This window comes from Narcine bancroftii, chromosome 3 (genome assembly GCF_036971445.1).
Source record: "Narcine bancroftii isolate sNarBan1 chromosome 3, sNarBan1.hap1, whole genome shotgun sequence".
NCBI classification, from domain to species: Eukaryota; Metazoa; Chordata; class Chondrichthyes; order Torpediniformes; family Narcinidae; genus Narcine; species Narcine bancroftii.
In genome coordinates this window covers 193,961,437-193,974,480 of record NC_091471.1, presented here as the reverse complement: position 1 = coordinate 193,974,480, position 13,044 = coordinate 193,961,437, and the positions used below count along the sequence as shown (strand labels likewise).

The following is a 13,044-nucleotide window of genomic DNA, read 5'->3' as shown; positions in this document are numbered from 1 at the left end:
TACAGTATACCTAAACTTAGAAAAAAATCAGAAGTGATTCTTCAGTTAAATTTGAAGAAACATGGAGACCATTTATTCAACATTTTCGTATGATGCAAGTCGATCCTTTTTGAATCCTCTTAAATTTTATTTGTGTTGAGGGCAAAATAATTGTTTAACTGTTAAAGTATGGTAGCCCAACTTTTGTTTTCTCTTTTTGTTTTGTGTTTTTAGTTAGGGGGATATTTTTGTAATAAAATTTGATTCTTTTCATGCTTAGCTTTTAATAGGTTGGGAGGTTCAGTTTACATATGTTGCTCGGTGTCTGTGTTTGTATACATTAACAGTTATTAATGCAATCCTGATCTCTTCGTATCATTCTTATGTTTATTAACCTGAAACTTAATAAAAAAGATTGGAAAGAAGAATAACATCAAAGCCGTCACCATGAGGGATCAAGCTAGGTCTCCAAGTAACTTCTCAATGCTGAATTCAGTGAGTCCGAACTTTCTTTGGTGGCCAGAGATGAGTGCAGACTGGTCAATTTCGGATTGCAGGTTGTTGGCCAATGTGTTCATTTTATGGTAGAGAATACTGGACAAACCCAGAGCATTGCAGTTATAATCTCCTTCCAGTGGTGGTGCTGTTGCATTTTCACTGGTTTGACATTGCACTCACACCATGACAAAGTTAAAGAAGCAGTGAGTATTACTAAAGCAGACACTGGAATTTATAATGATTAAGTAGGACAGGAAATGTGAGCAGATGTGAGTTTTTTAATAAGTTAGCAGATGTTGGGTTGAAAGTTGCTGAAAAAAAAATAAGGCAGTGTGAATGAAGTTCCACATTATATATGTGCAAATTGGCCATTAAATTCAAGGGATCAGTAGATGGACCTTGAGTTCTGGAACTTGCTGTTTGAGTTATGCTGTTCTATTATTATGCTTTGTACAAACATTATCTCATATTTATGAATTGGTTGGTAATAAATGGCCTTTGAAATCACCACTGAATGTGGTTCAGCATTTGATGATGTGTGTAAACTTTAGCAATGTTGCCATTGTTATTGACTGCCAATCCATGCTATTGGCCCAAAAAAGTGAATGTTAAATTGTAAAGTTTCATTCCTTTGAAGGGGTGATATTTTAAAAAATGACATTATTGTAAAATTCTTACCTCTGCTCTCATATTTGATCTGTAATTTTCTGATTCATATTTTTCATTCTCTTTGCTTCTTCTCTTCTCTACCTGATACTAATATAATTCGCCTCTCTTCTCGGTCCTTCTTTTGCTTCGTAATTGTAGGTAGGAGTCATTATGAACTCAACATTCATTGAGGTTGTCGATGTTTGGTTTTCCTTACCCCACTATTATCATCAATTGCCAGTAAAATATATAGTTTGCACTGAAGAGTGAAGGAAATATTAAATTACATTTGTTGTGAAAAGACAAGCAAAGTTCAGACTGTTGTGCAAAGATGCATTTGGTGATAAATATTATGGGCTCATCACTTGTATGTTTCCTGGATAGGCTTCTAAATGACAGATCTATTGTTTGCCATACAAATATCATTGTATTTAGGATTGGACCTCATTTTAACCTTCATCATTATGACATCACCTTAGTTCTCAAATGTCAGGTGACTCCTTTGATAAATGCAGTTTAGACTGGATGCAGCTTGGGCATTCAGTTTTCCATGATCCCAAGGTAATTAAAATGTTCAAGGTAGAGAGGAAATAATTATTGTGCAAATTAAAATTGCTTCAGTGTGCTTTAACAGGGAGTATGATTATTTCATACAGCAGAAAGAACAATTGAATAAATAAAGATAATAAATTGTGGCAATAGAATGGAATAAAATTTTACCCACATATTTTAAGAATGGAATAAAGATATGGCATATAATACCCACTGTACTTTCACTATTTTTCCTCATATGTGGCTTAGGTTTTGAAATAATATCGAATATCCGGTTGGTTTGAAAGAAGATTTGGCTTCTTCAATCATTACATCAACTTAAAAGTGCAGTTATGCTCCAGTTTGTATTTTAAGCAAGTTAACTTCGGTTCCTGGTGAAACTAGAGAAGGAAAAGGTATGCACAAGACAATAAAGGACCTGGAAACTCAAGGAATGGCCATTTGTTCAATGTAGTTCAATGCAGTTGGTAGTGCCCCATATGAGTGAGCAGGTTCAATGACATTGTAATTATTTCCACAAACACTACAATGCAAATGCGAGGAGTATGAGCAGAAATATGGGTGGGACATTGGTGTAGCAGTTAGCGCAATGCTGTGACCCAGGTTTGAATCCAACACTATCTGTATGGAGTTTTTACATTCTCCCAGTGTCTGCATAGGTTTCCCCCACCTTTCAAAACATAACTGTAGGTTAATTGGGGTATATTGTCAGCATGGGCTCATGGGCTGGAAGGGCCTGTAACCATGCTGTATGTAGGAGTCAGGGTCCTTGCAGGCCTTATCTTTCTACTTCAGCATATTCCTGTGCAATCCCAATATCCCTTAATTACTTTGGAATTGAAAGGTATATTGAACATCCTCTCTACTTGTTACACCTTATGTTCCCTTCATTAACTAATTAGAAAGAAACCATAGCTGCCTGGAGACGCGGATATATGCCCGTTCAGCTTCGTCCTGGGATGGAGGATGGCGTGGTGTGGTGGATGCTCCTGCTGGTGCCAGGTCTCTGGTTGAGACGGTGTCCTCCCTGCCACTGCCGAACCTAACGTAGGCATAGTTGTGGTTTGCATGTAGGAGCAAGACCTGCTCGGCTAGGGCTTCGGCCTTGTGTGTCCGTACGAGCTTACGCAGGAGCACCGGTCCCGGGGACGTGAGCCATGCTGGGAGGGACATTCCAGTCACTGATTTCCTGGGGAATGAGAACAGATGTCCGTGAGGGGTCTCGTTGGTAGCCGTGCACAGCAGCGACTGAATGGCATGGAGCGCCTCAGGCAGGGTGTCCTGCCAGTACTCCATGGCCCACCCTTTTGACCTGAGAGCCAGGAGGACTGCCTTCCAGACCACTCAGTTTTCACGTTTCACTTGCCCATTGCCTCTCGGGTTATAGCTCGTCATGTGACTGGTCGAGATTCCCCTCGCCGTCAGGTACTGGCACAGCTCGTCACTTATGAAACTAGACCCCCGTTCGCTGTGGATGAAGGCGGGGTAGCCAAACATGGTGAAGATCTGCCCCAGGTCCATGATGACGGTAGCTGTGGAGGTGTCCGGGCAAGGGATTGCGAAAGGGAAGTGTGAGTACTGGTCCACTACCGTGAGGAAGTAAACATTTTGGTTTGTGGAAGGCAGGGGCCCTTTGAAGATCATGTCGAGATGCACGAAAGGCCAAGTAGCTTTTACAACATAGGCCTGGGGCGGGCTGAAGAAATGGGGTTTATAGTCCGAGCAGACCTGACAGGCCTCGGTCATGTCCCTGACATCCCTGATGGTGTACGGCAGGTTCTGGGACTTAATGAAGTGGTACAACCTGGTGACACCCAGATGGCAGAGGAACTAATGCAATGCCTGCAGCCTGTCATTGTGCATTGACGCGCAGGTGCGAGAGAAGGCATCGGGGGAGTTGTTAAACTTCCCGGGGCAGTATCAGATGTCATAGCTTTAGATTGCCAGTTCAACTCTCCAGTGCAGGATCTCCTTGACCAGCAGGAGCCCGCTTCAGCCCTGGGAAACGAACCTGGCCCCCAACCATCCAATACGACCATCATACGTCGACCCCAGCCACCCCTCCGGCCACCCCTCTGCGTAACACCACACCAGTCACACCGATCCCTGCCACCAGCCACCCCCACTTCCCCTCTGACCAGTGACCAGAAGCCAGTCCTACGATGGTCACAGAGACCCCAGTGACCGCTGGACCGTCTCAACCTGTAAATATTGTATGTGTTTAGTGGGTACAATTCCATGTTACTGCGCCCCCTCCCGGGACAATTATAAAGAAGAGGTGAATGTGGTGGTACACCACCGGCCTACTGCAGGGGGAAACACCTGTACCTGCAGGAGTGTACCGCTGGCCTACTGCAGGGGGCAACCTCTGTACGTGCAGGAGTGTAAGGGGACTGGACAAGACATGGCCGGCTTTCAATCAGTCGGCCTGAAGGGATCAAGTCCCACCCGGTCGGGTGTCAATCACCCTCCAGGATATAAACCTGCGCCGGCCTCCTGAAGCTCACTCAGAGTTACTGCAGCTACAGCCAGCCTGGCTCTGTGGAAGTCTTTGTGGATTAAAGCCTGTTGTATGGTCTTTACCTTGTGTGTGTCTGATTCTGGCTAACAGCGCACCACACTGATCATATACTTCTCTCAGCTGTGCTCCTGGACTTACCAGAATGCTTTCCTCCTTTCAGTTAGCTTGGTCAGCTGTTTGTAGAAATAAAAAAAATGAGGCACGACTCACTCATTTAAACATTGCAAGCCACCGACTAGTGCTGAATGCTAAAGATGCACAAGATGAAGTACAAACAGCAATCGTGAAAAGTACGGAGGCCAACTCCCGAGGTTGCAGATAAATTATATTTCTGAGAATTTGGGTGAGGACTTCAGTGGGGTAAGTGGCAGAAATGAAACAGCTAGATATAAAGTTTGAAATGCTTGGTACATTGGGCAGGTGTTGACCTTACCTATCCCCTTGCCTATTCATTCATATTGGAACAGTTTATGGTTTGTGCCTCTTTGATACAAGTACCAGTCAAGATTCAAGTTTATATCCCTCCCGATGCCTATTATAAACAGGCATGTGGCCCATAAACAAGTGACGACTCAGCCCGACTCAATACAAATCTTAATCGGCACTTTAACCAGGCCTGTTTCAAGAAAACCTTGCCCAGCTACCACCAGCATGTAACCAGAGGTACAGGACACTCAATCACTGCTACACCAAGATAAGGAAGAACCTACCGTCCTTTCCTAAGACCACATTTTGGCAAGTTGGACCACCTGGCTGTGCTTCTTCTCTCATCATACAAATAGAGAATAAAAAGAGAGGCTCCAGGGATCAGGACAGCTAGAAGGTGGTCACAGGAGGCTGAAGAATGGTAACAGGACTTCCTCAAGTCAATAGATTGAGTGGTGTTCAAGGACTCAGCTGAGGATCTGAGCAAGAACACCAGAGCTATCACAGTCTTTATCAAAATAGCTGTGGATGAGTGTGTCCCCACCAAATCATTCAGGGTATTCCCCAACCAGAAACCCTGGATGAACAATGAAATCTGGAACCAGCTGAGAGCCAGATCAATGCAAAAGGAGCAGGTATGACCTGCGAAAAGCTACCTCTCAAGTGAAGTGGAGATTCTGGATGAAAATGGAAATAACAAGGGACACCCGACAACTGTAGCAAGGCCTAATTGCCATAACCTGCTACAAAACCAAGTAGCAGATGGGAAAGCTTGGCAACCAGAGGAACTTATGCCTGATCTGACAACAATAACAGCAAAGAAACACCCTCCACACATCCACATACACTGATGATTCCATCCTGTCTGTATATGAGGATGACATAGTGTGGTGCTACCACAGTATACATATGTCTGTATGTGCTGTATGGACTGGTTTTCCCCCTGAACCTGTGACTCCTCTCTCCTAGATATCCCCATTAAGGCTGTTATGCCCAAACCCCTCCCTCAGTACCCTGCCTTGGAACCACTGACAGCCACTGCCAATTTGGACTGCCCCATTTCTGGCTTCACCTCAGGCATCATTTCTGGTGGCCAGGGACAGATTGACGGGACCCTGGGGATGACAAGCCAGGGCCGCACCACTCTTGCTCCATTTCCGGTGGCAAGGAACAGCACCACATGGGTGAATGGGGGGAGTCATCTTGGCGAGCAGAACTGAAACAACATAGTATTGACTCGGAGAGTGACCACAAGTTCATCTCCATCATCCTCGATCAAGATAGGCTGCACCAACTGGCCAAAGTTGTGAGGAACGTCGAGGTAAACAGCCACCCTACAAACTGTTTATTTGACACAGGAAGCACTGAGAGCTTCATCCATCTAGGTACTGTACAGCAATACTCCCTCGTAGTGACCCCGACACAATGCAAATTCTTCTTGATCTCTAAATCCCACTTGGCTGAGATCAGTGGCTGCTGCACCATGATGCTGACTGTGCGGGGAATGGAGTACAATGTAGTTCAATGGCTTCCACCTGCCCATCATGGTCTGCAGCTTCAAACTCCTGAACTGGCTGACCCCACCCCCCCCCACCCCAATCCCCAAAAATCACCTGTAGCCTCTTTACTCTCTCAGTCCCACCACCGCCCCTGCTCAAGAACCTCACCCCCCAACTGCAAGCTTGTAGCCACTAAGAGCAGATGGTACAGAGCATTCATTAAAGCAGAAGTATTGGCTCCTAGTGGAAGGGGACGTAAAACCCAGTACCAGGCCCTGGCGACCCCAAGTAGTGGTAGTAAAGAGCAGAGAGAAACTACGCATGGTCTTTGACTACAGTCAGTCCATAAACTGCTTCATGCTGGTGGATGGCTACCCTCTTGCCCGCATCATCGACATGATCAACGAGATCACCCAGTTCCGGGTTTTCTCATCCATCGACCTCAAGTCAGCTTACCACCAGCTACCAATTCAGCCGGAGGACAGCCCATACTGCACCTTTGAGGCAGATGAATGCATCTATCACTTCCTCTGCATTCCTTTTGGAGTCACCAATGGGGTCTCTGTCTTCTAGGGGGAGATGGACTATGGACTCAAGGCCACATATCCCTACTTGCACAATGTGACCATCTGCAGCCATGACCATCAGGACCATGACGCCAACATCCACAATTTCTCCAGGCAGCCAAAAGCCTCAGTCTGACCTATAACTAAAAGAAGTGCATCTTTAGTACTTCACAGCTGGCCATCCTGGGCTGCATGGTGAAGAATGGCCTAATTATAGGAAGGATATAAACAGAGTGGAGAGAGTGCAGAGAAGGTTTACCAGAATGTTGCCTGGGTTTAAGCATCTGGAGTATGGGGAGAGATTGGACAGATTGGGTCTTTATTCTTTGGAGCGTAGAAGGTTGAGAGGGGATTTGATAGAAGTATTTAAGATTATGAAAGGGATAGACAGAATGGATGTGGATAGACTATTTCCGTTCAGAGGAGGAAAGTTTAAAACAAGAGGACATGAGTTAAGAATTAAGGGGCAGAGGTTTAGAGGTAACATGAGGGGGAACTTCTTTACTCAGAGAGTGGTAGCTGTGTGGAATGATCTTCCGGGAGAAATAGTGGCGGCGGAGTCAATTGTATTATTTAAGAAAAGGTTGGACAGGTATATGGATGAGAAGAAGATGGAGGGTTATGGGCATTGTGCAGGGAGGTGGGACTAGAAAGGGGTGTTTGGTTCGGTGCGGACTAGAAGAGCCTAATGGCCTGTTTCCGTGCTGTAATTGTTATGTTATGTTATGTTATATTGGGCCCCTGTTGGATCTCCCATTACCCCAGACCCTCATTCCTATTATGCCCAGTGGGTCCCAAATTATGCAGGCAAAGCCCGCCCCCTGGTTAAATTGGCCACTTTCCCCCTGTCGGCAGAAGCCCAAGTGGCATTCACATGCATCAGGGGCAACATCACCAAGGCATTGATGCATCTGTGGATGAATCCATCCCCTTCCAGGTGGAGAGTGATATGTCGACTTCACCCTGGCAGTCACAGTCAACCAGGTGGGGAGGTCCAAGGCTTTTTTTCAAGGATGCTGCGGGGCCCTGAGATCTGGCACTCAGCTGTTGAGAAGGAGGCCCAGGCCATAGTGGAAGCTGTGCACCATTGGAGACATGACCTGGCCAGAAAACTGTTCACCCTGCTGACTGACCAATTTTATGTTCAACAACAAATGGGAAAAAATTAAGAACAACAAGATCCTAAGGTGGAGAATTGACCTGTCCACCCACAACTATGAGATCTTATACCAGCCGGGAAGCACAATGAGCCTTATGATGCCCTGTCCTTCTGAATTGTCTCCAAGTCTTCCACCTCTGCCACCCTGGAGTCACTAGAGTCTACAACTTTGTTAGAGCCCGCAACCCCCCCCCCCCCCTACTTGGTCGAAGACTAGGGAGTTGAAACGTAACTGCTCGGTCTATGCCGAGTACAAACCCGAGTGCCACCGGCCAGGCAAAACCCTCCTTGTCAAGGCCACCTACCCACTTCGAGCAGCTGAGCATAGACTTTAAGAGTTCTCTCCTGTTCACCAACAGGCATGTATACTTCCTTAACATTGTAGATGAATACTCCCACTTGCCTTTCACCATCCCATGCCTCAATATGACCACAACCACAGTCATAAAAGCACTACAGAGCATCTTTGCTCTGTTCGGGTACCCCTGCTATATCCATAGTGACCGGGGGGGGTCCTCCTTTATGAGTGAGGAGCTGCACCAGTACCTGTGGCCAAGGGCATAGCCATGACCAGGACTACGGGCTATAAGCCCTGGGGTAACAGGCAGGTGGAGAACGAAAACACCACTGTTTGGAGGGCGGTTCTCTTAGCCCTTAAATTGAAAGGACTGCTCATCTCCTGGTGGCAAGACGCTCTCCCCGACGCACTCCTTGCTACCAGATCCCTTTTCCGTAAGGCCACGCATGCAACACTGCACAAAAGGCTCTTTTCCTTCCCCACGAAATCAACATCCAGAATCACACTACCATCCTGGCTGACAAACCCTGGTCTCGTGCTTCGAAGACATAACGGAAATCACAAAACTGACCCTTTGGTCAAGAAGGTTCACCTCCTCCACACAAACCCCCAATATGCCTAGGTGGAGTATCAGGATGGTCAACACGACACTGTCTCCATCTGGGACCTGGCGCATGCAGGAGACTGACTGGCCAATCCCCCCCTCTAGTAACCCCAACCAACCAACCCCACTATTGGTCCCTGAATTCGCGTCCCAAACTCCAACTGACCAGAACAGCACCACAGTTCCAACCACCCACCCCCAGCCACCGGAGGCACCACCTGTTGCACAAGGCACAAGACACTGCCCAGGAACAAACATCTGTGCCACAGTAGACCCTGCGATTATCGCAGCAACAGGTGAGACCACCAGACAGGCAGAATCTCTAAGGGACTTTGAAGTATCGTGAAGCTGCAACCAACACTAAACCATACCATCCCGCCGGACTTTGTTTAAAAAGGAGGAGTGAATGTGGTGCTACCACTATGTATTCAGATGCATGTATGTATTGTATGGGTTGGCCCGCCCCCTCAACCTGTGACTCCTCCCTCCCAGACATCCCCATAAAGGCTGTTACATCCAAACCCCTCCCTCAGAACCTGCCTTGGAACTGGGACTGCAACATGCAAGCAGCACTGACACTTTGAGGTGATTAAAGCCTATTAATCACAATTCTCTTCTTGATTGTGGTTGATTGGTGGTACACGTATGTGTTGCCTTCGGGAGAGTGAATCCAAGGAAAGCATCCAGCCAGATGGAGTACCTGACCGAGTATTAAAAATCTGTGCTGACCAACTTACCAATATATACACAGATATCTTCAATATCTCACTTCAATACCCACCTGTTTCAAACAGGCACCATCATACCGGTGCCCAAGAAGAGCGTAGTAACCTGCCTTAATGACTATTGACCAGTAGCACTTACATTAACATTGATGAAGTGTTAAACAGTAAAGCTGGTGTTGAAGCCTATCAGTTCCTGAGTGGTGACATGGATCTGTTCCAATTCACCATTTGTAGCAATGGGTCTATAGTGGATGTCATCTCACTGGCTCTACACAAAGCCCTGTAACACCTGGACAGTAAAATATCATTAATCAGGATGCTCTTTATCAATTGTAGTTTGGGATTTAATACCATTATCCCCTCAAAACTGATCAGAAAACTCCAAGACCTGGGACTCAACACCACACTGTTTAATTGGATCCTGGATTTCCTCACCTCCAGACCATAATCATTAAGGATTTGGAAGAACATCTGCTCTACAAACTCCATCAGTACCAGCACATCACAGGGCTGCATTCCTATCCCCCTGATTTACTCACTTTATACCTATGACTGTGTGGCTCGGTACCACTATAATGTCATCTACAAATTTGTCCATTGTGGGTTGTATAAAGAAAAGTGATGAGTCAGCATACAGGATGGGGATTGAAAACTTGGCTGAATTAATCTTGCACTCAATGTCACCAAAACTTAGGAGATGATTGAAGGCTTCCAGAAGGGAAAGCCAAAGGTATACAATCCAGTGATCGCTGACACAACAGAGGTGGAGAGGGTAAGCAAATTTAAGTTCTTGGGAGTCACTTCTCAGAGGATTTTTCGTGGATCCAACATACTTATGGTATTATGAAGAAATTAATCAGTGCCTCTTCCTCCTCAGGAGTTTGCAGAGGTTTTCTATAACATCAGAAACCCTGGCAAATTTCTACAGCAGAGTGGAGGAAAATGTGCTGACCGGCTGCATCACGGTCTGGTATGGGCACATCATTACATCAATACTACTGAGCATAAATCCCTCCAAAAGGTCATGGACATAGTGCAGGACATCACAGGTAAAACCCTCCACTTTACAAGGAACACTGCCTTAGGAGAGTAGCATCAATCATCAAGGATCCACACCACCCAGCATACACTCTATTCTCACTGCTCCCAAGAGTAAAGAGGTATAGGTACCACAAGACTTGCACCACCAGGTTCAGGAACATCTACTACTCTTCCACTATCACATTCATCAATGACATACTTAATTAGGGACTCATTTAAGGACTTCATTGATTTTTTAAAAAATTCTCTCTGTATTGCACAATACATTTGTTATCTGTTCACAGTTCTTTATTTGTTTTCAGTATACACAGTGTACAGTTTTTTTTTGCACTACTAATAAGTGGTAATTCTGCCTTGAATGCAGGAAAAATAATCTCAGGGTTGTATGTGGTGTCATGTATGTATTCTCACAATAAATCTGAAATCTGAAATCAGATTCTGGCAATATATTTGCTTTCAAGATAAAGCCTTCCATTCCAGGACATCTAAAATGTCCTCCTTTCTCAAGCAATAAAGCCTCCCCTCTACTATGGTCAATTGAGACATCTCCAATACTTTTTACATTTCTCAGAGTTCCATTTCTAAACACCCCTCCCTCTAAACAGATGAGGGATAGGGTTCCCCTGGTCCTCATCTATCACCCCACCAGTCTCCACATCCAGTCATTTCCACCATATTTAATAACCTCAGTTCTGACGTATCCCTTTACCACCTTCCACAGGGATAACTACCCCTATGATTCTCTTGTCCTTTCATCCTCCCCTACCCACCTCTTTCTTTACCCCTGTTACTTTCGCCTGTAACTTCAAGAAGAGCAACACTTGGTCTTACACCTCCTCCCTCACCACCATCCAGGGACCAAAGCAGCACTTCCATGTGAGGCAAAGATTCGAACCTCACCAAATACATTTGGTGCTCTTGATGCAGCCTCCTGTACATTGGTGAGAACAAGGGCAGACTATCTGCAGTGGCAATCCTGAGGTCCCGGTTGCAGGGTATTTCAACTCCCCTTCCCATTTCCACACCGACCTGTCTGTTCTGGATCTTCTCCACTGCCAGAGTGAGGCCTAACTCTAACCAGAGGAACAACACCTTATAATTTTCTTGGGCAATCTACAGCTTAATTGTATGAACAGATTTTATTCCAGAAAATGTCTCCCTTCTTCTCATATAGTCATTCTACTCTTCCCCCTGACTCTCTTTCTTTATCCTTTTGCATCCACACCCACCCAGAACCCCCACCCATTCTGATTCCCCTCCACTTTGTTCCCATCCTTTCCATCCTCATCTCCCCACTGGATTCTTCCACTCTCCCCTTTCTACACTTCTCCTTGCTTCCACCTTGGTTCCATCTGATGTCTCTTTCTCACAATTCTTCATATCAGATTCCAGTATTGGCAGGCTTTGCCTTCTAATCACCTGCTCCACCCTGTGTGACTCATCTTCGCCCACCTGACCCTTTTGGAGTCCTTGTCCCTCTACTCTTTTGTCTGGCATCTACTAAACCTGGGCCTCTGTCCATCACTCTTCACCTCTCCCTGGTCTTCCAGTCCCACATGGGTCCTCTGTCCTGGTCCTCCCACCTTATCTTTGCACTGGCTTCTCACTCTGAATTCCTAGTCTCGATGAAGCGCTCTTGCCCAGAAAGGTTGACCATACATTTTCTCCCCCGATACTTCTCGACCCCCTTGAGTTCATCAGCAAATTGTGTTTAGCTTCAGATTCCAACATCTGCAGTCTCCTGTGTGTCTTCTGCCAACGCAGGGTTGGATTGCAAATGCCAAGACTGTAGATTCAACAATTCACAGATGGATACACCATTTCACAGCAAACTGCTAAGCTCTCTTCAAACATGTGGTGGGGCCCTGCTATCTCAGAACGACTAACATTTGTGAACCTTTCACTCGTCACTTCACCAATGACTTTGCCATTGTTTGTGAGCAAAACTGCTCTGATCCATATTGAGATGGTACAGCCAAAGCTGAGCCATCCTTCTAAGCTCAGAACTGCCCGAGGTCATGTGCCAGGGCCACTGAAAGTCAACAGTTTTTTTTTAACCATACATGCTGCAGTCACAGTTAATACTGTGCCAAAGCACTAGAGCAGACAAACTCACAAGGAAGACAGGCATCAGGAAATGCATGAATGATTGTTTCATATTTCTCGATTTAATTCATACACTTCAATCAAAAGGTTGACCAAGTGGATGCTCCGATGATAATCAGGAGAAGGAAAGGTGTAGGACTACAAATGAATTAAGGATTGAATTGATATTATGGTGAAATCAATTTTTCAAGTATAGCCTGGTCAGAAAGAGACCACTGCACAATTTTTTTACTGGGTGTTTCTACTTGAGTGTGTTTGGGCAGAGGTTACTCTCCCACTGAATCAATCGGCAGCATTTGAAATGTGTTTTTCTGATTTCAGCAAGCCCATTTGAAAAGTCAGTTGGATGTATTAGGGACAGAAGAGCATAGTTGCAGAAATTAGGCTGGTTTATGGTCAAAAGGAACAATTGCAGGTAAAAC

At 45.6% G+C, this 13,044-nt stretch overlaps 1 long non-coding RNA gene across 1 annotated transcript; it reads left to right on the top strand.

The window, feature by feature from the left end:
* Window positions 1–1,617: 1,617 nt before the first annotated feature.
* Window positions 1,618–2,107, top strand: LOC138756342 (uncharacterized). The gene is made up of 2 exons (XR_011353009.1): window positions 1,618–1,686; window positions 1,927–2,107. It is a non-coding gene; the product is annotated as an uncharacterized lncRNA (long non-coding RNA).
* The last annotated feature ends 10,937 nt before the right edge of the window (window positions 2,108–13,044 follow it).